Source organism: Trichosurus vulpecula, chromosome 5 (genome assembly GCF_011100635.1).
Source record: "Trichosurus vulpecula isolate mTriVul1 chromosome 5, mTriVul1.pri, whole genome shotgun sequence".
Taxonomy (NCBI): domain Eukaryota; kingdom Metazoa; phylum Chordata; class Mammalia; order Diprotodontia; family Phalangeridae; genus Trichosurus; species Trichosurus vulpecula.
Genome location: NC_050577.1, coordinates 79262783 through 79288169, shown reverse-complemented (window position 1 = coordinate 79288169; position 25387 = coordinate 79262783).

Here is a 25387-nt window from a genome sequence, read left to right as displayed (position 1 = left end):
TGTTGAAAGGCCTGATTTAAGGATCTAGAAGGCCACATGCAGCATCAAGGCCCCAGGCTTCTCAGCCTTAGATTAAGGAACTTGGGATTTCAAGAGGGAGATAAGAAGAGTTGAGAGGAGAAAGCATTCTAGGCGGGGGAGATTAGCCTATTAAAAGGATGAGTAGGGGCAAGGAGAAGACAAGGGATTAAGAATGTTATATGCAGAGAATATAAAATAGGTCAATTTGACTGGAAATTAGAGTACTTAAGGGAGAATCATTTGAAATCAGTCAGGAAATATAGGTTGGAGCTAGACTATAAAAGGCTTAAAATGTCAAATTTCTCTTTTTATCAAAGAGGAGATAGGGAGCCAGTGAAGCTTCTTGAGCAATGTAGTGGCATGGTCAGATCCATACATAAGAACCCAATTAATATTTGTTTTCTATGTTGGTAACTAGAGAGAGTAGAGACTAAAAAAATAAAGAACCAGCTTAGGAATTGTTTTCCAATATGCAGACACATTCATTAACTAGAGTCATGTTTATACTTCTATTGTCGATTGCGATTATCAACCTAAATTCATTAGTCTTTAGCGCCTGTCACAGATAAGATGCTTGAATTTTACCAATATGTTTGAATTTTGTCACACGTATTTTAGCAGGGGTCCAAACTTACTAAACATTTTCACAGTAATGACAGCTATAATCAAGGCATAGGGTATTACTTTAACTAAAAAATGATTATCTTTCACAATAGAGCAACTCTAATAATGAAAGTGCTAATTTGTCTTCCATATTTTTGGATATATGCATCCTTCCCTTATAAACACACATACCATACACATACACACACACACACACACACACACACACACACACGCACACTCCTACATACCTGTATATAGATCAAAGTATATGTACTATCAAAGTTTTTCTCAAAATTTATTTTTCCTGTTAGTGATCTTTACAGATTCCATTTGCTCTTAAATCATCAGTAAATGAATCACCCCTTATGCAGAGAGTTTCATGTAATCATAAGAATTCTACTTGGAAGCAGCATTAATGGAAGCAGTATGGTATAGCTGAAGGAACCACATGCTCAGGAATCAGAAGAAATTGGTTCAAATCCAAGTTCTGACACCCACTACTTGTGTGACTCTAGCCAAATTATTTAACCTGCAAGGACTCAATTTCCTCAACTTCAAAATGTGAATCTCTGAGGTCCCTTCCAGTGCTACATCTACGATCAAAACCTTTCATTTTACAGATGAGAAAACATGCCCCGAAGACCTTTACCTAAGGTCACAAAAAGAGCAAATGTCAGCACCAGGATTCCAAACCAGGTCCTCTGATTCCAAATCCTTGGCTTTTTCCATTGAAATCCATACAAATGAACCATGGGACTTCAATGTTTCATCATATTCTATCGTTACCTTCTTTTATGCAATTACTTCAACACATCAAGGGCCTATGATGCTATTGCTCTGGGGACGCCTTCTTCCAAATCAGACCACAAGCCATCTATAGCTCATAGTTATGGAGAGTAGCAAAAGTCTCAGAAAGGTTAAAAGATTTATTAGTGGGCATACAGCTTATAAGTGTCAGGCTTTGAACAGAAACATTCCTGACAACATGTTTACAACCCTAGTCATCATTTCTTGGTGTCTATGATGTACTTATTATAACTCAACTATATGTGTGTATACATATATGTAGATATGTGTGTAGATATGTGGGTGTACATGTGTGTATACACACAGAGATGTATATATGTGTGTATAGATATAATTGTATATATATACACATATATATGTATATATAATTGTAGCTACCTGTGTGATATCTGCCCTCCCAGATTGTGTGTCCCTTAAAGGGCAGGGCTCATATGTCTTAGTTCTCTTTTTACCCTCCTAGCTTTATGCACCTAGTAGAGGCCTAATAAACAAATGTTTAGTGAATTAAACTGGGTTGAACTTTGGGGATGATCTTGGTCTGAACTATCTAATTCTAGAGTCATATAATCTATCCAGAACAGCACTGTTTGGGGTTTTTCAAACAACTGAAAGGAATTTAGCTTCATGAATGATAATGCATTTTCAAGATAACACTTAAAAGGAGCATGACAGCAGCTGTGAAATCTTGGAGTTTCTCCCTTCTCCTCTATGACACCTTGATAAGGCAATTATACCATAATTACCTTAACAAGTGGCATTACAGGAAATTATTGTCATTCTCCTGTTAAAATAACACATAATCATCAGCAAGTGAATTCTAGAATCTCCAATCAGCATCTCATTACCTGTAGTTGGCTCTGAAAGGAGAGCAATTGGTAGGCAATAACTGGCAAGGTATGGGGAGGGGGGGAAAATATTGCAGAGAGGACTCTTTGGGAAATCAATGGGAGTATAACCAAGTTAACCCCCAATGATCAAATTTCCAGTTAAACTGCAACATTTATTGGTAGTTAGCGCACCCTGTAAACCTAGCGTTTCCTTTTGTTTTCCATAAATATTTTTGCCTTGCCTCTCCTGCCATCTTGATTTTTTCAAGACAATTGTGCTCATGGAGCTCTCTGTAAATTGTGAAGCTCTATTCTATAAATGACAACATTCCCAATCTCATGTCACCTCAATAAAAACATTTATTTTATAGCAGCCACTTCTCAATAATTGGCTTTCAAGAGCTGCTCTAGTAGAATAAGGGCAGACAACAGAAAAATAAATCCCTGTAAAATATGTCTTTTCTCCTAAGACCTAATTTTTTTACCAAGTATCTTAATTTGCTTTTACTGGTAGTAGATGCTATATGGGAGATCATTAATACAACACTATTATAGCACATTTATTAATTGATGAATTAAAAATTTTCTTATTGCAAACTATGGAGATGTGCTCCAAGTTTGATAAGCAGTCTGAAGACATAGAGATTTCAATTGTTGGTTATTAACAATTGAGGGAGGGAAAAGGGATTGAAGTAGTAGAGGGAAACCACCTACAAGAAGAACTTCTGCTCAATGCCTTGAAGTATTATAAAGTTGGAAGGGATCTCGCAGACCACCTACATCAACCCTCTCTCATTTAATATATGAGAAAACTGAGTCCCAAAAAGGTGACTTGCCCAAGGTCACCGAGCTCGAAAGTAGAAGAACCAAGATGATTAGAACTCAGATCTTTTGACTGCAAATCATATTTCTTTATATCAACCAAAAAGAATTTAGTAATTACAATTTTCCAGGTGCTGTTCTAAGTTCTAGTAACATCTGGTCTTCACTATAATTGTTCTCTAGTACAGGAGTTCTCAAACTCTCAGGACCCCTTTACCCACTTAATTATTGAGGACCCCCCAAAGATCTTTTACGTGGGTTATATATAATAATTAAAATGGCACAAATGAAAATATTTTAGTATTATTACAAAAATAGTTTTGAATACAAGATGTCCTGAGGTGATCTCATGGGCTAACAGGGAACCCACTGAACCATATATTTTGTTGTGAACCATTGCTCTAAGATAACTTTAAATTTCTGTAACCTCAAGCAAGAGTGAAAAATAGTAGTTGTGCCTACAAGCATAAATAGATTGGCCTGAATTACATTTATTAGCCTCCACACTTGACCACAATGAAAAAGGCTTTGCGTATTTAGATGAGGAAGTTGTACTCAACTGGTCAAAAAATCTGTCTCATTATTTTCCTGTCACTCCTTGTAATCAATATCATGGTCTTCTCTTTTCAAAAGAAACAAACAAACAAAAAAATCTCTTTTGGTCCCCAAACTCTCCCCCTCCCCAGAGAGTTATGCTTTGCAACAATTAATTTTTAAAAGGGAAAAATGGGCAATTCAGCAAAACTAACCAATACACTTACCAAGTCTGCTAGTATTGCAATATTCTGCACCCATAGTCCCCCACCTGTGCAAAGAAGGATGGGAGGTACCTTTTCTCCCCTTTTGGAAGATGCTCTCTGTAACCTTGATCTTTACATTTGTATTCCATTTTTGTTTGCAGAATAGCTGGGGACTTATTGTCAGAGCTTTGTAACCACATTAGCAAATCAAGTTTTTTGGTAAAACGGGATAGGTAGTGACAAGGCCTCTCTCCTTCCTGTCTGAGGAGATTTTTCTCATGGTGACTGGCTGTGTGACTTTGCTATTGTCAAAATAAACTATTAATAGGTAAAAGGACAAACTGTCACATACAAAGCATAGCCTGAAAGTTTCCAAATATATAGGTTACATCAGCTCTGGGGCCTGCCATAGATGGAAGGGTTGAGAAAACTGTGGAAACTAAAATATTGGACATGACAGGAACAGTGACAGAGAGTTGTGAAGGTTAATCTGCAGCCTTACAAGATTTTCAGGGGGAAAGCATAACTTTACACTAACCATGGTCAGGACTGGACACATTAAAAAATACAAGTTATAATGAAGAAAAAACAGGATAAAGCCCATCCTGAGTGTTCACTAGAGAAGCTCAATGGGAAAAGAATCCATTAGCAAGCATAAATGATACAAATTAGAGCAAATTTGGAAAATATGTGTTTTATGTAACCGATTCAGCATTTATCAAGCATTTTAAGATATGCCTCCTTTGTGTTGGTATAAAAATAAAAAAGTCCCTACCCTCAAGAAGCATTCATTCTGTTTAGTGGGATGCAATATATACAGATAAACTCAAGGGTAGGCACTAAAACATGATAGAAATAAAGGAGTCTTGGGGAACGGAGGCAAAATGGCAGCCAGAAAGAAGGGACTTGCTTAAGCTCGCCCCCAGGACCCTTCAAACACCTGTAAAAAATGGCTCTGAACAAATTCTAGAGTAGAAGAACCCATGAAATAACAGAAGGAAGCAGGGCTCCAGCCCAGGAAAGCCTGGATGGTCATGGGGAAGGGTCTATCGCACGGAGCTGGAGTGCAGAGGAGCACAGCCCAGCCTGGGCTGCACCAGGACCAACCAGACCAGGAGCTGGGCAGGACAGGCAGTAGGGCCCTGAATCATTGAGCTGTGGCAGTTACCAGACTTCTCAACCCACAATCACCAAAGAAAACGGAGAAGGTTAGTGGACAGAACTGCTAGAACTGAGTGAAAGGAGTACGCAGTCAGCCCCAGCCCCAGGGGTGCAGAAGTGGTGCAGTTCTGGGGCTGTTTCCATCTGCAGTTGTTTCTGGCCCCAGGCCCACCAGGTGGGAGGAATTAAGCGGCATATCAGAGCAGGAATGCAGAGCCTGCTTGGATCTGAGTCGAGGTCTGGGTTGGCAGTTTTGGGGGAGGAGGATCACTGGTGTGGCAGAGCTTGCTGTGTAGAAGTAGCTCTGAAAAAAGCAGCACAAGGCCCCTAAAGCTTGGGACAAAGTACTCTCTACTCTACAAGCAGTCATACCTTTACAAAAAGCTCAAGGGTCAAGTAGTTGGCTGGGAACATGAACAGGCAAGAAAAACAGACTCAGATTCAGACTCAGACTTTGGAATCTTTCTTTGGTGACAAAGAAGAGCAAAACATACAGCCAGAAGAAGCCAACAAAGTCAAAGAGCCTACATCAAAAGACCCCAAGAAAAAATATGAATTGGTCTCAGGTCATGGAAGAGCTCAAAAAGGATATGGAAAAGCAAGTAAGAGAAATAGAGGAAAAATTGGGAAGAGAAATGAGAGTGATGCAAGAAAACCATGAAAAACAAGTCAATGACTTGCTAAAGGAGACTCAAAAAGTACTGAAGAAAATAACACCTTAAAAAATAGACTGACTCAAATGGCAAAAGAGCTCCAAAAAGCCAATGAGGAGAATGCCTTGAAAAGCAGAATTAGTCAAATGGAAAAGGAGGTCCAAAAGATCACTGAAGAAAATACTATCTTAAAAATTAGACTGGAGCAAGTGTAAGCTAGTGACTTTATTAGAAATCAAGATATTATAAAACAGCACCAAAGGAATGAAAAAAATGGAAGACAATGTGAAATATCTCACTGGAAAAACCACTGACCTGGAAAATAGATCCAGGAGAGACAATTTAAAAATTATCGGATTACCTGAAAGCCATGATCAACAAAAGAGCCTAGACACCATCTTTCAAGAAATTATCAAGGAAAATTGCCCTGATATTCTAGAGCCAGAGGGTAAGATAGAAATTGAAAGAATCTACCAATCACTTCTTGAAAAAGATCCCAAAAAGAAAACTCCTAGGAATATTGTCACCAAATTCCAGAGCTCCCAGGTCAAGGAGAAAATACTGCAAGCAGCCAGAAAGAAACAATTTGAGTAGTGTGGAAAAACAATCAGGATAAGACAGGATCTAGCAGCTTCCACATTAAGGGATTGAAGGGCTTGGAATATGATATTCCGGAGGCCAATGGAGCTAGGATTAAAACCAAGAATCACCTACCCAACAAAACTGAGTAGCATGCTCCAAGGCAAAATATGGATTTTCAACAAAATAGAGGACTTTCAAGCTTTCTCAGTGAAAAGACCAGAGCTGAATAGAAAATTTGACTTTCAAACACAAAAATCAAGAGAAGCATGAAAAGGTAAACAAGAAAGAGAAATCATAAAGGACTTACTAAAGTAGAACTGTTTTGTTTACATTCCTACTGGAAAGATGATGTGTGTAATTCATGACACCTTTGTCAGTATTAGGGTAGTTGAAGGGAATATACATATATATAGACAGAGGGCACAGAGTAAGTTGAATATGATATCTAAAAAGAAATAAAATAAAATTGAGGGATGAGAGAGGAATATATTGAGAGAGGGAGAAAGGGAGAGATAGAATGGGGTAAATTATCTCACATAAAAGTGGCAAGAAAAAGTAGTTCTGTTGGAAGGGAAGAGGGGGCAGGTGAGGGGGAATAAGTGAATCTTGATCTCATCTGATTTGACCTGAGGAGGGAATAACATACACACTCAATGGGGTATTTTAGCCCACATGAAAGTAGGAGGAAGGGGATAAAAAGGGGGGACAATAGAAGGGAGGGCAAATAGGGGGAAGAAGTAATCAAAAGCAAACACTTTTGAAAAAGGACAGGGTCAAGGGAGAAAATTGAATAAAGGAGGACAGGATAGGATGGAGGGAAATATAATTAGTCTTTCACAACATGAGTATTGCGGAAGTGTTTTACATAATGATACATGTGTTGCCTATGTTGAATTGCTTGACTTCTTAGGGAAGGTGGGTGGGGAGGGAAGAGGGGAGAGAATTTGGAACTCAAAGTTTTAAAAGAAGATCCTCAAAAAAAAGTCATTTTTGCATGCAACTGGGAAATAAGATACAGGCAATGGGGCATATAAATCTATCTTGCCCTACAAGAAAGTAAGGGGAAAAGGGATGGGGGGAGGGGAGTGGGGTGACAGAAGGGTGGGCTGACTGGGGAATGGGGCAATCAGAATATATGCCATCGTGGAGTAGGGGGAGGGTAGAAATGGGGAGAAAATTTGTAACTCGAAATCTTGTGGAAATCAACACTGAAAACTAAAAGATATTAAATAATAAAATATGGAATTCAAGAATAAAAAAATAAACAAAAATAATAAAATCCAAAAATAAAAAAAGAAACAAAGGAGTCTTTACATAGCTTTTTAAATCAGCCATCTGGTGACATTAAATTTTTAGAGTGAAATAAGATGTTAAGGTCAAAGTAAATAACTATGGATCTCATAATAGTATATTGAATCTTGTTTACAAGATTCTCCATTAAGCATACAAGTGATCACAAGAAATCTTTCAGTTGTGATTGCTCTTATTACAAAGAGAAATGCTATCCCCCAAAACTGACGGAGTGCCAAGTCCTCAAAGGGAATTTCAAAAACTATGCTGTGCCAGGAAAAAGCAGTTAACTTGATTTAAACTCAATTTCAGGTGGAAAGATATTTGTAAATAAACAGGGGAAGAATTTACTTTTATTCTCTGTGCTCTGATTTTGTACTGACATTTCAGGAGTGAGTCATAGACAGTCATGTCAATTAAGTCCTATTTGGATGCTTATAACAAGATATCCATTTGCAAATAGCTACAGAAAAAGAATTTTCATTCACTGTGCATGTAAGCCAGGAAATGCTGACCAGTTCTATTCCCATATCCAAATTATTTCAGGGTTGGACTCTGTGACCCCCAACCCCAGAGGTGAATGAACACCATTTACACCAGTCCTATTATCATCAGTGAATGAGGAATCGATTAAATTACTTTTCTGAGAAATCCACAAGGCCTAGTAAAGGCTTTCATAGTGAACACTTTGAAGAATTCTATTTTATGATTAAGACTCACCAAAGTAATGACCTACAGGATGTGTCTGACATTATAAGCAGATGGAGAAGAGAATGGGTGACTTTAAACTGTGAACTTGGAAGCTGATGCCTTAACACAACTTTTTATTCCCCTTCTTATTCTGTGGCCAAGATCCATTTAAATTGTTTTTATCAGATTGTTTTGAAATGGTGTTAGCTTTAAATACAAACACTTTGGAGAACTTCCAAAGCTGTAACTAAGGCATGACATGGGGGAATTTTCCCAGGGTGCTAAAATTCAAAGGGTGCTAATAGCAATTCTATTACTTTAGCAGATAAAATCAATTGAGCCTAGCACTTAGCAAGAATAATTAGTGACCACATGTTTACCACATCCTCTTCTCAAATGAATTTGTCTTGCTCTAGGTATACTATGTAATATTTACCTCAGGTTTCAGAATTCTTAGCTTTCTTAACAACTTGTATTCATGAGTTCATTTATCACTAACTCAAAGCATATAATTTATTCTGTTCAATATCCACTTGAGGAAAGTTGGTTGGTTGGTTGGTTGTTGTCCCTCACTATCAAAGAGGACCAAAATGACATCACCATGCTTGAGTCAAGATTCAATGTGTCCAACTGTGGCTGGTCAGGCCAATACGACCTCAGAATGCTCTACCACAGGTCTGGCACAAATAATCTGTGTGAACATTTGGGGTGGATATTCCTAACCTGTGCATCCTGCATTTCCTTTGAGCTATTTCAGTTCTGCTTTGCTCATAGAGCATAGCACCTTCTCTGATGTGGGAATGCCATGCTGAGTGGTCCTGTGCCAATGTCTCCCATGTCACACAATCAATTCCAAAGTTCTTGAGAGAGACCTGGAGAGTGTCCTTGTATTGCTTCTTCTGACCACCATATGAACACTTGCCCTGTGTGAGTTCTCCATAAGATAGTCTTTTTGGCAAGCATATGTTTTGCATTCAAACAACGTGGCCAGCCCATCGGAGTTGTGCTCTCTGAAGCAGAGTTTGAGGAAAGTATACTCAAGGAGAATGTGCTTTTTGCCCATCAATTATCCTTTTATATTTTTAAACCATAAATATATGTATATACATATATAACCTAAAAATAAATACTAACCTGAAAATTAAATAGAATAATAAGAAAAAATTTTTATACTAGTAAACAAAACATTTCAAGTGAGTTCTTTGGCAGTAATCACCCCTTACCAGTACTCTCCCATACACCTACCATTTTAGGTTAATAACTTTGAAATGAAATACTTCCACAGCAATTCATATGCTCAACAATTCAGAACTACCAGAGTCTTTAAGAATCATCTAGCCCAGTGGCACCAAACTCAGATAAAAACAGGGCCACTGAACCATATATAGCTAGTTGTATATTGACTTAGGAAACAATGTATTAACATAATCTGTTTTAATGTATCTTTATTCATTTTGTTAAATATTTCCCCATTACATTTTAATCTGGTTCAGATTGCACTTGGAATATGACAGTGACCATGTGGCCCATGAACTGCATGATTGATACCTTGATTTAGTCCAAACCCTTCATTTTACAGGTGAGGATACTATACCCAGAGAGGACAAGATACTTCCCCAAGGCTACTCAAGCACTAAATAGAAGAGCTGGGATTCAAACTACGGTCTTCTCATTCCAGATTAAGTATTCTGTCCATTGCACCATGCTGCTGCAAGCTAGAAGAGAGCCTAGTAGTAACAGGTCTTGGGCAACAGAAATAGAGAAAATATTACCTCTTCATGGACTTACAATTGGGATTTCTAATGTTACCTAGATACTCCAGGCTCTTCCAACCTCTTCCCTTTCCATTTTTTTTTTCAAATTCACTTGTGGATTGCTTATTATTGTTAGGATCCTCAACAATGCAAAGGACCCTCTGTTTAGGAATAAAAAAATATCATTCAAAGCCTTCCATAGTCCTCTAATTTGTCTCCTGAGACTTAAGAGAGTGTCCTCATTCAGGCACTCACTATACCAATGAAATTGCAAGTCTAGCCTCTATCACTAATCATTTACCAATTTCTTCCTTCCTATTGGATTTGTAAGTGCCTTGAGAACAGCATCAACGTTGTACCATCTGCGTCTGCCTTGATGCTAGCACGGTGATTACATTTTTTACATATACGTTTTATCCACAACCCAACTTCATTCCTGTAGGATCTCCTTTTAGCAATGCAAATCAGAAACTGGTCTATAACTGATAGGGCAATGATTGGGGCACTAAGAAGTTAAGCGACTCACGTAGAGCTAATATCAGAAACAAGACTAGAGCTCAGGTCTTCCTGGCTCTAAGCCTAACCCTCAATCCATCACTCTCAGCTGCCTTTCATAGTTGAAGTGCTTAAAAAATTATAAATTAATTGACTTGAATCTGTTAAGTATGCCTCATGTTGAGAACACTACTCTCCATTCTCTATCAGCTGAGTCACCATCATGAAATAACCCTCTCCTGCTTCCTTGGCCTTCTCTCAGAACTTTCTCCCTTAGCTCTAGTTTAGGATCTAAACAGACTGGGGTTGGACATGTAAAATGGCCACAGGCAAACTTATATTTTCTGTCTGAAACTAAACCAGGCCCCCAATTTAAATCTTTCCAATGGCTTCATGAATCTGATTAAATTTATCCTGGGGAGATATCAGTCAGTCAGCCAATTAACCAGCATTTATAAAGTACTTAATATGTGCCTGGCTCTGTGCTAAGCTAAACTACCAAAGAGAGCTCAAAAACAGTACCTACTTTCGGGAAGTTCATAGTCTAATGAGGGAGAAAACATGCAAACCACCATGTACAAACAAGATCTATCTACCTATCTATCTATCTATCTATCTATCTCTTAAGACATCTAGATCTTGAGATAGTCCTAGACCCTGTCTGCTACTATGGATATACCTAAACCTTAAACCTTACATTTTGTGTCTGAATTCCTTGAGAAGGGCTTCTATTATAAAGTGCTTTCACTTTCTTTTCTCTTACTTCTTAACTCTTGGCAGTTGGGCTTCCAACATCACAATTTAACTGAAAATGACACTCGCCAAAGTTACTAGTAGTCTTATAATTTCCAGTCCTTGTGCCCTTTTCTTGATCCTCATTCATTTTGACCTCTCTGCCACCTTTGTTTTTGCGGGGAGCCAATTGGGGTTAAGTGACTTGACCGATGTCTCACAGCTAGTAGGAGTCTGAGGTCACATTTGAACTCAGATCCTCCTGACTCCAGGGCCAGTGCTTTATCCAGTGCACCATTAGTTGCTCTCTGTAAAGCATCCTTTGACACTTCCAATCAGCCTTTCTCCATGATACTCTCTTCACTCAGTTTTTGTAACACTGCTTTCTCCCGATCAGTCCTCAGTAGCTAGATCTTCATCAAGGCATTCCCACTAACCCCGAGTGTCCCCAAGACTGTCCTGGGCCCCTCTTCTGCTCTGTCTATGTACTATTTCACTTGGTGATCTAATCAGTTGCCATGGATGTAATTATCTTCTCTATGCTAGTGATTTCCAGATCTACTTTTCCTTTACTAATCCCTTTCCTGACTGCCAGTCTCACACCTCCAACTGCCTATTAACCCTCTCAAACTGGACTGGATGTTTGACATAGACATTTGGAACTCAGCATGTCCAAAACTGAATTCATATTTTCTGAATGAAGGATGGGCTGGAGTAGGGAGAGACTTGTGGCAGAGAAACCATCCAGCAGACTACTTACTGTACTAGTCCAGGTGTGAGGTGATGAGGGCCTCCACAAGGGTGGTGGTGATCAGAAAAGAGAAGGGAGATTCATGAGAGATGTTATAAAGGTAAAATCAATAGAACTTGGCAACAGATTGGATATAGGTAGTGAGAGTGAAGAATAAAATATTACTCCTCAGTTGTGAGCCAAGGATGACATCCTGTAGGTCTAAGGAGATGGTAGTATCCTTAGGAGAACTGGAAAGTTAGGAAGAAGGAAAGGTTTCAGGGAAAATAACAAGCAATGAAACACCACAGTGTAATGCATAAAGACCTGTCCATGGAGTCAGGAGGACCTGGGACCTCTAACACATACTACCTGTGTGACAATGGACAAGTCAAGTTCAGAAGACTATTAATTACTGAAGAGTTGCCATGTTTCTACACCAATGAAGCTGCAGGTCCAGGTCTTCCCCTACCCTCAATCAAAACCCCAAAACTAATATTTCTATATCATTTTAATTCAAGGTTACTCATCTATTACCAAAACAGCCAGATTCTGTGAAACACAGGGCATAGAAACACTTGAAAAAAATGGTATTCGTCTTCTTCCTCCACAGATACAGACAACCCCCATAACTTTCCCATCAGGCCATATGGACATCCACAACTTCTTTTTAAGTATTAATGATGACTAAAAGATCTCTTGTAGATATCATATCATTAATAAAATGATGTTTTTAGTTAAAGTTTCATTCCTATGCACTGCTGTTAAGAGTCTGTGGCAGTATTCCAAGGCAGATCTTCCTGACTCCAAGTCCCATATTCAGTCCACTGCTCCATCTGAGTGTGATGCTTAAAGAGTTATAAAAAGGATTTTCTCACCATGATGTGGAGTTGTAAGAAGTTTAAGTATCATTACCCCCATCTTAGAGATGAGGAAAATAAGGCTCATAGAGTTTAAGTTACATGCCCAGAGTCACATGGCCTTTCAGAAGTAGGACTCTGAATCTAATTCTTTTGACTTCAAGACTATTCCCTGTTTAGTACTCCAGGCTTTTTCCTGGCTGCCATATTTTTAAAATGTTATCTTTGATGACTCTTTCATGAGAAAAAAACACTTACCAGTACCATATATAGAAAGAAAATACTAATCAAATACTCTGAAATATTAAAATGAGTATTTTGGCCTCTTTTCAGAAGTATGATTCCTGGATATGTAGCAAAAAAAAGGACAGATGATAGGCAAAAGTATAGTCATGTCAGCATGCTTTACATGCTACAACTTAACCACAAACATTTAAACAAAGAGACTATCTTCTTTGAAACTCTTCCAGCACAAAGAAATAAAATTTACTTACTTATTAAGGGATGTATTGCAGCCCTAATACTTCAGATTTTCTAAAGCTATTATCAGGTAATATATGCATCATGGCCTTTTGAAACAGATATGAATCATTGAAGCACTTTATTAGCCCATTGTGATCCATGATGAGCCAATATTTACCATATAATTATTTACACCTCTGCTAATAACATAGGAACTAATAAAAATATCTTTGTGTAGGCAGAAGGATTGCAATAGGTCACCTTGAAGATTACATTTTAAGGTAGCCTCCTGCAGGTGTTCATTTCATCAAATTTCCTATCATTTTCCATATGTCTATTATATTTCATCAAAGTATAGTAATTATATGGTACAGTAAAGTAAGTTTCACAGAATATTATGAAACGATAATCATATGCTTTGTGAGCATGTGAATAGGGTACTTCTGTCTTTATTCATGATATAACAAATATTTTGAAGATGTTCTTTATGAGCATGATGATGATGACGACAATAATGGTGAAGATGATGATGATGAAGTGTTTATGTAGTGTTTTAGGTTCAAAAATATTTTTCATGTGTTAATTTGTTTGATCTTCACAACCAAGTGAAGTAAATTCTATTATAATTCCCATTTTACAGATAAGACAAGAAGGAGGATGTTTTTAAACACCAGCTTCACAACTTTAAGTTGGAAGCTGAAAGTTATCCTACTTGTCACGTCAAATCACCAGACCCAGCCAATACATTGTATGGAATGGATGAAAGGAACATTTTTCTCTGACTTGTTATAAAAAATATCTACTATATTTCTGCATACTTTCTGCTCTCATTCTCACTGTGCAGTTGACATATAGTCCAGGGAGCCAACAACAGAAATGTGTTCTCAGAAAAATAAATACTTCACTGAAATACTGCCAAGAAGGAACCATTTTGTGTTTTATTTCAGATTTCCTTTTTTGCCATTATGTTGTCAGCAATGCATCTTGCTAGTAAAACAGTGGAATTTCCTCTTATTTCTACAGTGTTGGTTTGTTTCTTTTTTACTGGTATTTTTTAGTGAGTGGGTAGAATTTTTAGGATATTTAATGCCTTACTCATATTGTGAAGTAGGGAAGCACAGGCGAATGTCTGACATATATCAAATTTGTCAATCATCACTTTTTCATCAACATCTCTAGCAGAGTCCACCAGAATAGTTGGATATGAATTTTAATCATTTCAAAATATAGTTGACTTTTTTCTTAGTCAACATACTACTCATGAAATATGAAAAAAATATTGACTTCCCTTAATCTGCCTTCCTCTTTTGTCCTCCCCCACAAAATGGAATTTGTTTTAAGGAAACTAACTTATGAACTTGGGAGTCCTATATAAATACTAGTTTTAAGCAATTAAACTCAAATTAAATGTAAAAAGTCAATGTTGGTTTCAATAATAAATTCCTACTATGCACCAGGAATTAATGTTTCAGAGGACAAATGATGAACTACAGCTCCAATCAATCATTACTAATTAGGGGCCTATTATTTCCTGGGCACTGAAGATATGAAGACAAAACAATAAAATGGGCTCAGCGTCAAGTTGTTTATGTTGTACTGGAGTAATTCAGCCTCTAAAGAGATGAGTACAAATATATGATAACTCGAGGAAAGAGAGAGGTCATTAACAATACAAAGTGGGGGAGGGGGTTCTCAGGAAAGATTTTTTCTTCTAAGGCATATTCAAGATACTTCTGGACAAGAGACTGCTAATAAACGTATGGTCAATAACTTGGCTACTCTCCCCTCTCCAGGATTTCATAACATTGTCATTTCCAATCATTGTCATTATTCGTTCTCCACTCCTTTTTAGTATCTTCAGTTGGTTCATCATCTGTGTAAAGACCCCTAACCATGAGTGTTTCCCCAAGGATCTCTCTTCTTCCCTTTTTCCTCTATTTGATATCACTTGGTGATCTCATCAGCTTCCATAAATTCAATCATAATTTCTAAGCAGATGGTTCCCAGATCCATATATTCAGTGCTAGTCTATCTCCTAAGATCTAATCCTGCACCCCCAAAAGACTTCCAGACATTTCCAAGTAGATGACCCACAGACATCTCAAACTCAGTATGTCCAAACAGAATTCATTGCCTTTTCTCTCTTTCCTATTACATGTCCAAAATGGAACCTATTTCTTCTATCACCTTCCCAATTACTATAAAGGGCAATATTATCCTCCAAGTCACCCAGGATCAAAAACCTTGGTGACATCCTTGAATCTTTACTCTTGCTCCCCCAACATATCCAATCAGTTACCAAATGCTATCATTTTGACCTTCACAGTATCTCTTGGCTCCTCTCCACTCACACAACCACAGCCTTTATTTATATAATCCTTTACCTCCTCTTACCTGGACTGTTGTAATAGCTTCTAATTCATCTCCTTGACTCATCTGTCTTTATTCCCATCCATCCTCTACTTGGAGGCCAAAGAGATTTTTCTAAAGCATGGATCTCATCATGTTGAATTGTCCCCCTCCCTGCCCCCACCACGATCCCCTACTCAATAAAATCGTATCTCTTCTTATTACCTTCAGGGTCAAATATAAACTTGTCATTTTGTTTTCAAAAATCTTCCAAACCTAGCCCCTTCCTACCTTTCCAGTCTTCGTGTACTTTACACTCTCTACAATCCAGCAAAGCCTCTAACAAGACACTCAATCTCTCACCTCCATGCTTTCCCACTTGCCATCCCCCATGCCTGGAATATTCTGCTCCTTTTCCTCTGGTATCCTTCAAGATTCAGATCAAATCCTACATTCTATAGCCAGCTCTTCCTGGTTCCATATCCGCGCCCCCCCTCCTTGAGCTACCCCACCACCGTTAGTATCTACTCTCAGACTGCCTCCCATCTACTTTGTATATGTGTATATGTGTTGAATGTCATTTGCATGTTGCATGTTGTCTGCCTCATTAAAATATGACCTCCTTGAAGACAAAAGCCATGTTTTTTTTCTTTATATCTCAGGCACTTAGCACAGTGCCTCACACATAGTTATTGTTGCTAATACTTCTTTTTGGAAGAGGACCAGTGACAATGACCAATCGATGCCTTGGCTTTCAAGTGAATTAGATTTAAGTCTGACATAGTTGCACAAAGTCATCAGCCTCATTCTCTCTTCCAGAGTCACTGGGGTTCAGTGACAAGACAAGAGTTAAGACAACTGGTGGCGGACCAGCATGCAATATGTGACCTTGGAGTCTTTGATGTCTGACCAAATTCTAAGCACTCCACATTGCCTCGAGCTGCTTTCATGGCCATTGGAACAAATTGTTGTCATCTTCCCATTCCACCTGGGGAAGTCTTCACATGCTTGGGGTAGAGACCCCCTTAACTCACCAATGGGTTTGAGACCTGTCAGTTACTTTCAGCCTGGTTTAGCCCATATGCCAAGATGGTTTTATGTGGGTGGAGCTGCTACACACACTACAGCTTCTTAGAGCCACAGGTAAGAGTTGGGTGACAAGTGGATGAGCAGTCCTGAAAACGGCTTGGCAAGTCCTCACACCAAAGGTTCTAGCCTTCCCTGAACAGCCAATATACCCCCTGGCACAAAATAATCATTTAACAAATGCGTATTATGAACAACCCCTGGCACAAAATAATCATTTAACAAATGCTTATTGACTGACTGGTTTGTGTCTTTTGGTTTTATTTACCTGTTTTTCTTTGTTGTGATGGAAAATTTTAATGACGAAAAGAAGTACTATATAAAAAAGTTGTAAAAAGCACATCAATAAAATTTATAAAAATAAAATTAAAATGCTATTACTATTATTGAAGTCCTCTTTAAACAATTTTTCATAGAAAAAAGACAGGGAAAAAAACAGCCAGTTCCAGTATTACTGCATACTAACATTGATATGATTGAGACAGTCCTTTGAATTGCCTCAAATATGTCTCTAAAAATATCAGCCTGTATTATTTTTTTCTTAATGACCTTCAGGCATTTGATCATGGTAATTATGGATACTCCTGTTTCAATCAAGCTAAGCCTTCTTGATCTGGATAGAAATAAAAGATAAAAAAAAAAGCCTCAAAGTCGTACAAAGTCATATATAGTTCATTTTCAACAAGCCTTCACAAATGTGTCCCCTTAGGTCAGGATACGGGGAAAAACAGTGGTTTCACTGATTAATAGAGTTCAAATCCCAGTTGTGACACCTATTGGCTGAGTGACCCTGAGGAAGTAAATTTTTCAGTTTCTAACAGGTAATCTGTAAAGTGGGCATAACAATATTAGCACTATGTATCTCATAAGGGTTATTTTGGGGGGAAGGAGCTTTATAAACCTTACAACTCTAAATAAACATATTACTGAAAAATAGGTATTTCTACATTGGAAAAAGCCTACACTTCCATTTATACATAACCTAGGAACATTGTTGAAACTTATTTTTTTCTAGTCATTCTGATCTTTATTTTCTCGTCCACACAAATGGCCAATTATTCATTCCAAAGGAATGATCTAACCATACGGCTTCATTGCACCTAAAGCCTTCATAATCTGACTCTAGTATAGCTTTCCAGATTAATTCTTACACCGGTTAGTCTAACCTGTTCTCCTAGAGGAATGTATTGCATATAATACCTAAGTAGTCTCCACTTGATGATTCTCTTTGAAGGAGAAATCTTCCATAAATCCCCCATAGAAGGTTCACCGAAATGCTGAGGGGTCTTCCTCTAGATCTGAAGTTGTGTGTGTGTGGGTGTGTGTGTGTGTGTGTGTGTGTGTGTGTGAGAGAGAGAGAGAGAGAGAGAGAGAGAGAGAGACAGAGAGAGACAGAGAGAGACAGAGAGAGAGAGAGAAAGAGAGAGACAGAGAAAGACAGAGAGAGACAGAGACAGAGACAGACAGAGAGAGACAGAGAGAGAGACAGAGACAGAGACAGAGAGAGAGAGAGAGAGAGAGAGAGAGAGAGAAAGAGATGCCTCCCTTTGTCAGTTTGCTGAATTACATGGACTCATTTTAAGAGTAATGTTTTGTAAATACATAAAATACCCATTGGACAGCTAGGTGGCTCCATGGGTAGAATGCCAGGCCTAGAGTCAAAAAGACCTGAGTTCAAATCCAGCCTTACACACTTAGTAGCTATGTGATCCTGAGCGAGTCACTTAACCTCTGTTTACTTGTTTCCTCATCTGTAAAATAGGGATAACAATAACATCAACCTCCCAGGGATATTGTGAGGACAAAAATGATATGATAATTAAAAAGCGCTTAACATAGTACCTAGCACATAGTAAGCACGACATAAATGTTAACTATTATTGTTATTATTATTGCTATTAAAACCAACTGTAACAAAATATTTAAAAATTTCAAAGTTTGGGGCTCCTGGTTAAGAACATCTTCTCTGTGATCCTCTGTGGATAGCCAGGTGAGGTGGCACGTAACTGTAATCTCTGCTGTTGGGGAGGTTGAGGCAGACTGACCTCTTGAGCTCAAGAGCTCTGTGTCTCAGTAGGTCTCAAGCATATGAGGTGTCCGTACCAAATTGAGGATCGCTATGGTGAGTCTCTGGGACCAGAGGGCAATGAGGCTGCCTGAAGAGGGGCAAACTCACCCAGGTTATAAACAGAGCAGGTCAAAGCTTCAACGTCAATCAGCAGCGGGATCAGGCTCGTGAATGGCTGCTGTACTTTCAGGCTAGTTGAGATAGAGAGATCTAGTCTTGGGAGAAAAAAAATATTGGCTGGATAGTTCATTAGTCACTCAGGCCTCGTGTTCTTTGTCTAGTTCATCTTTCTTTTCCCAGTCACACATCTTTCTAGTGACATACTTGACTCCATTTCTGTGCAATTTCATTTCTAATATATTTTGGCTTGCTCACACTCTAAATACCTCTCTCTATTACCTTTTGGTTGGAACAAAAATAAATATTAACATGCTTTCACATTTTTAAAGATTTGAGTTGAATTACCTCTCTTGAGATTCTTAACAAGCCTGTCAGGTAGGTACTACAGGATTTATCATTCCCATTTTACAAATGATGAAACTGAGTCTCAGAAAGGTTCAATGACTTGTCTTGGGTGACAGAGCCAATATAATATTGAGACAGAATCTGAATCCAGGACCTCCTGACCCCAAGCACTCTATCTATTACACTACATTGCTTCTTACGATGCTAGGTTTCGGGGACTCAAAGAAAAAAATAAAGCTATTCCTATCCTTAGAGAGGGCTTTCATTCTATTGAGACAGTGAAGCATGGAATGAAATATTTGCATGTATAAGGATGCTAGAAAGTGCCTTGGGGTGGAAGTGAGTAACAATGTCAAGATGAATCAGGGAAAGCTTCATGGTATTATTTTTTCCAGTATTTTCTTGGGGGAGGGAGGTCTCCTTTACCAAGCTGTTGAGTCAACTTTCATGATTTTCTTCCACCACTCTAATTTCTCTTCTCAATTTTTCCTCTACTTCTCTTATTTGATTTTCAAAATCCTTTTTGAGTTCTTCCATGGCCTGAGACCAATTCATATTTTTTTCTTGGAGGCTGCAGATGTAGGAGCTTTGACTTTGTCACCCTCTTCTGAGTGTATGTTTTGATCTTCCTTGTCACCAAAGTAAAATTCTACAGTGTGAGGTTTTTTTCTGTTATTTGCTCATTTTCCCAGCCTATTTCTTGACTTTTTAACTCTTAAGGCAGGGTCTGCCTCCAATATGGAGGGCATACTATCCCAAGGTTCAGGGATTTTGTGCAACTGTTTTTCAGAGATGCTTTGAGGAACCTGTAAGCTTTTGATTCTTCCAAGGTGGTATGATCTAAGGAGAGCTGTTTACTCCTTCCCTGGCCTTTCTTCTAGTCTGTGACCAACCACAAGTACTCTTTTCTGCCCTGGAACTGGGAGGCGGGTTCCCTGTCCACTGATGCCACAAGCTTTACCATGCTAGTGCTTATCCTCACACCACGACTGCCATGGAAGACTGTGACCCAGATCCAAGCACAGGCAGAGCAACAGAGTCCTGCCTCAGGGCCAGCAAAGTGATCCCTGTAATCTTCTGACCAGTTGTTCTGAGAGCTCTAGAAACAGCCACTGCTGCCCCTGCCATTGCCACAGCTGCTGATTCAGTCACTCCCCAGGCCTGCTCCTGGTTTGTTGGGGCTGGGGCTACATTGGGGCTGAGTCTAGGCTGTGCTACTCTCTCACCCTGGTCTAACAACCCCTTCCCACTGACCTTCTGAGTTGTCTTCAGCATTTGTGGGTTGAGAGTCTAGAAACTGATACAGCTCCCAGTGATTCAGTGCCCTAAGGCCTGCTCCAGGTTTGCTGGGGCCTGATCTGTGTGGGCTTGGCCTGCACAGGACTGTGCTCCTCTCTCAGCCTGGTACAACAGGCCTTTCCTGTTGATCCTCCAGGTTGTCTTGGGCTGGAGATTTGTTTCACTTTTTTTGCAGATTCTACTTCTGTAGAATTTGTTTAGCGTTATTTTTTACAAGTATTTGGAAGGGTTTGGGGGAGAACTCTGGCCAGGGAAAGCTTCATGGAAGAAGTGAACCTTGAGCTAAGACTTGAAATTCCAATTAAGGATTCAGAGAGATGGAACTGAAGAGAACATTCTAGGCCTTGGGAATGGCTTAAATGAATGCATGAGGAAGAAGGTGAAGGGCTGTATTCGAGGAATAGCAAGTAGTCCAGTGTGGCTATAGTTCTTAACAGGGAATCACATGGAAAAAAGGACTGAAAAGGTAGATTGGAACCAGATTACATGGGGTATTAAGCATAACCTTAAGCAACTCACAGGCGTAAGGAATTTATTTTATCTTAGAGACTATAGGGAGCTCTAGGAAGTCCTTAAGCAGTAAAGTGGCATGGGCAAATCATTTCTTGGAATGAATATTTTGTAGCTTGTGCAAAGGAGAAAATAGATAGGAGAGAGACTAGAAGCACTATCAGTTTGAACACTAGTCAACAAAAATTCCAGAACCTACAAAAATGGAGAAAGAAATGTTCTTTCACAAAATTCAATACCTAATCATTATGTATCAGCTCTTTGTAAGGCATTGTGTGCAATACAAAGACAGCTATGCTATAGTCCCTTCTCTCATGGAACTTATAATCTATTATGAGAGGTAAGATATGCAGATGGTACATGAGATACTAGAGATGTATGTATCTGTATATATACACATATATGTGTGCATGTATATGTGTGAATGTATACACACATGCATATCTATGTATATATATAATACATACATATGAAAATGTGTGTATACGTATGTGTATTTAAAATGTATGGGATGTTCAGAGAGGACTAGCACCTCTACTGTGAAGACTTGCCAAACATTTTTCAGGACTTCTCATCCACCTCTCACCCAACTCTCATCTGTGGCTCCACCATACCACCAAATAATGTTAAGGGTAACAGAGAGGCCTCAAACCTGTAAATGAGTTAGGGTGATGTCTACCTCAGGCATGTGAAGATTTCCCCCAATTCCCACAGATAAGAACAATTTATTTTAATGGCCATCAAGGCAGCTGGGCACTGTGGAGCACTTAGAGCTTGGTCAGACGTCAAAGATGCCAAGGTCAACTTCCAGGAGCCAAGATGGCGGAGTAAGCAGTAAGTCACTCTCACTCTCCCTTACTAACCTTGAAAAACCCAGAAACTACCACCCCAGGAAAAATCCTGGAACAGTTGAGCCAGTAGAAAGAGAGGGTGCAGCAGTTTTTTAGTTCATGAGGCTAAGAGATGAACAGGAAACGTCCCTCTTTGGCTCAAGGAGGGAATAACATACTCAATTATGTATAGAAATCTAACTTGCCCTATAGGCAGTAGGAGGGGAAAGGGGAAAGAAAAAGGGAGGGAGTGGGAAGGGAGAAGGGAGGGAAGAAGTAGTAAGGGAAAGGGAAGGAAAAGGGAGAGGGCTGATAGAAGGGAGGGAAGATTGAGGGAGGTGGTGGTCAAAAACAAAACTCTTTTGAGGAGGGAAAGGGAGAAAGGGGAAATAAAAGCATAAATGGAGGGGGATAGGATGGAAAGACACAGATAGTAATCGTAATTGTGAATGTGAATGGGATAAACTCTCCCATAAAACAGAAGCAGATATCAGAATGGATTAAAAATCATAATCCTACAATATATTGTTTACTAGAAGCACATTTGAAACAGAGGGATACACAGAGGATAAAGGTAAAAGGCTGCAGCAGAATATATTATGCTTCAGCTGAAGTAAAAAATAAAAGCAGAAGTAGCAATCCTAATTTCAGATGATGCAAAAGCAAAAATAGATCTAATTAAAAAAGATAAGGAAGGAAACTATATCCTGCTAAAAGGAACCATAGAAAATGAAGTAATATCATTACTAAACATATATGCACCATGTGGCATAGCATCCAAATTCTTACAGAAGAAGTTAACGGAATTACAGGAAGAATTAGACAACAAAACTATTCTAGTGGAGGACCTCAACTGCCCCCTCTCTGAACTAGGTAAATCTAACCACAAAATAAATGAGAAAGAAGTTAAGGAGATGAATAGAATTTTAGAAAAGTCAGATATAGTAGACCTTGGGAGAAAATTGAATGGCACCTGCACAAAAATTGACCATATACTAGGGCATAAAAACCTCAAAATCCAATGCAGAAAGGCAGAAATATTAAATGTATTCATTTCAGATCATGATGCAATAAAAATTACATGTAATAAAGGGCCATGAAAAGACAGACTAAAAATTAATTGGAAACTAAATAATCTAATCCTAAAGAAAGAGTGGGTCAAACAATCAATAATAGAAATAATAAATAATTTCATCCAAGAGAATGAGAATAATGAGACAACATACTAAAACTTATGGGATGCAGCTAAAGCAATCCTTAAAGGAAGTTTTATGTCTCTAAATACTTACATGAATAAAATAGAGAAAGGAGGTCAATGAATTTGGCATGCAACTAGAAAAAGAACAAATTAAAAATACCCAATTAAATACTAAACTAGAAATACTGAAAACCAAAGTATAGGTTAATAAAACTGAAATTAAGAAAACTATTTAACTAATAAATAAAAATAAGAGCTGGTTTTATGAAAAAAACAATAAAATAGATAAACCTTTGGTTAATTTGATTTAAAGAAAAAAGAAAACCAAATTGTCAGCATCAAAAATGAAAAGGGTGAATTCACCACCAATGAAGAAGAAATTGAAACAATAATTAGGAACTATTTTGCCAAATTGTATGCCAATAAATTTGACAATCTTAGTGAAATGGATGAATATTTACAAAAATATAAATTTCCCAGAATAACAAAAAAGGAAGTAAAATACCTAAATAGCCCCATCTAAGAAAAATAAATTGAACAAGCCATCATTGAACTCTCTAGGAAAAGATCTCAAGGGTCAGATGGATTTACAAGCAAATTCTATCAAATATTTGAAGAACAATTAATTCCAATACTATATAGACTATTTGGGGAAATAGGCATAGGAGAACTACCAAATTCTTTTTATTACACAACTATGGTACTGATACCCAAACCAGGAAGAGTCAAAACAGAGAAATAAAATTATAGAACAATTTCCCTAATAAATATAGATGCAAAAATTTAAATAAAATACTATCAAAAAGATTACAGTAACTTATCATGAGAATAATACAGTGTGATCAGGTAGGATTTATGCCAGGAATTCAGGACTGGTTCAAAATTAAGAAAACTATCAGCATAATTGATTGTGTCAAAAACAAAAACAGAAAATAAAAATAACAGAAACCATATGATTATCTTAATAGATATAGAAAAATCTTTTGACAAAATACAACACCCATTCCTATTAAAAACACTAATGAGCATAGGAATAAATGGAGCCTTCCTTAAAATGATAACTATCATCTACCTAAAATCATCAGCAAGCATTCTAAGTAATGGGCATAAACTAGAAGCATTTCCAATAACATCAGAGGTGAAAAAAGGATGTCCATCATCACCAAAGTTATTCAATATGGTACTAGAAATGTTAGCTGTAGCAATAAGAGAAGAAAGATAAATTGAAGGAATTAGAATAGGCAAAGAAGAAACTAAGTTATCACTCTTTGCAGATGATATGATTGTATACTTAGAGAATCCTAGAGAATCAAGTCAAAAACTACTTGAAATAATAAACAACTTCATCTAAGTTTCAGGATACAAAATATACCCACATAAATCATTGGCATTTCTATATTTTACTAACAAAGTCCAACAACAAGAGATAGAAAGAGAAATTCCATTTAAAGTTGCTGTAGACATTATAAAATATTTGGGAGTCTACCTGCAAAACAAACTCAGAAACTATATAAACACAATTAAAAAACACTTTTCACACAAATAAAGTCCGATCTAAATGCTGGAGAATATGTGGGAAAACTGGAACACTGATACATTGTTAGTGGAGTTGTGAACTGATGCAACCATTCTAGAGAACAATTTGGAACTATGCCCAAAGGGCTTGCATACCCCTTGACCCAGAAATACCACTTCTAGGTCTATCCCAAAGAGATCATAAAAAATGGGAAAAGGACCCACATGTACAAAAATATTTTAGCGGCTCTTTTGGTGGTGGCCAAGAATTGTAAATTGAGGGAATGCCCATCAGTTGGGGAATGGCTGAACAAGTTGTGATATATGAATGCAATGGAATACTATTATGCTATAAGAAATAAGGAGCAGGCAGACTTCAGAAAAACTTGGAAAAATGTATATGAACTGATGCTGAGTGAAGTGAGCACAACCAAGAGAACATTGTACACAGTAACAGCCACATTGTGCAATGAATGACTTTGATAGACTTAGCTCTTCTCAGCAATTCAAGGATCTAAGACAGCTCCAAAAGACTCATCATAGAAAATGCTCTCCACATCCAGAGAAAGAACTATGAAGTCTGAATGCAGATAGAAGCATACTATTTGCTCTCCTTGTCCTTTGTTGTTTTGTTTTGTTTTTTCCTTCTCATGGTTGCTTCCATTAATTCTAATTCTTTACAACATGACTAATGTGAAAATATGTTTAAAAAGAATGTATATGTAGAGTCTATATCAGATCTAACACCATCTTGGGGTGGGGTGAGGGGAGGGAGGAGGAGGAAATTTAAAACTCAAAAGGTTATAGGAGTGAATGTTGAAAACTTAAAATTAAT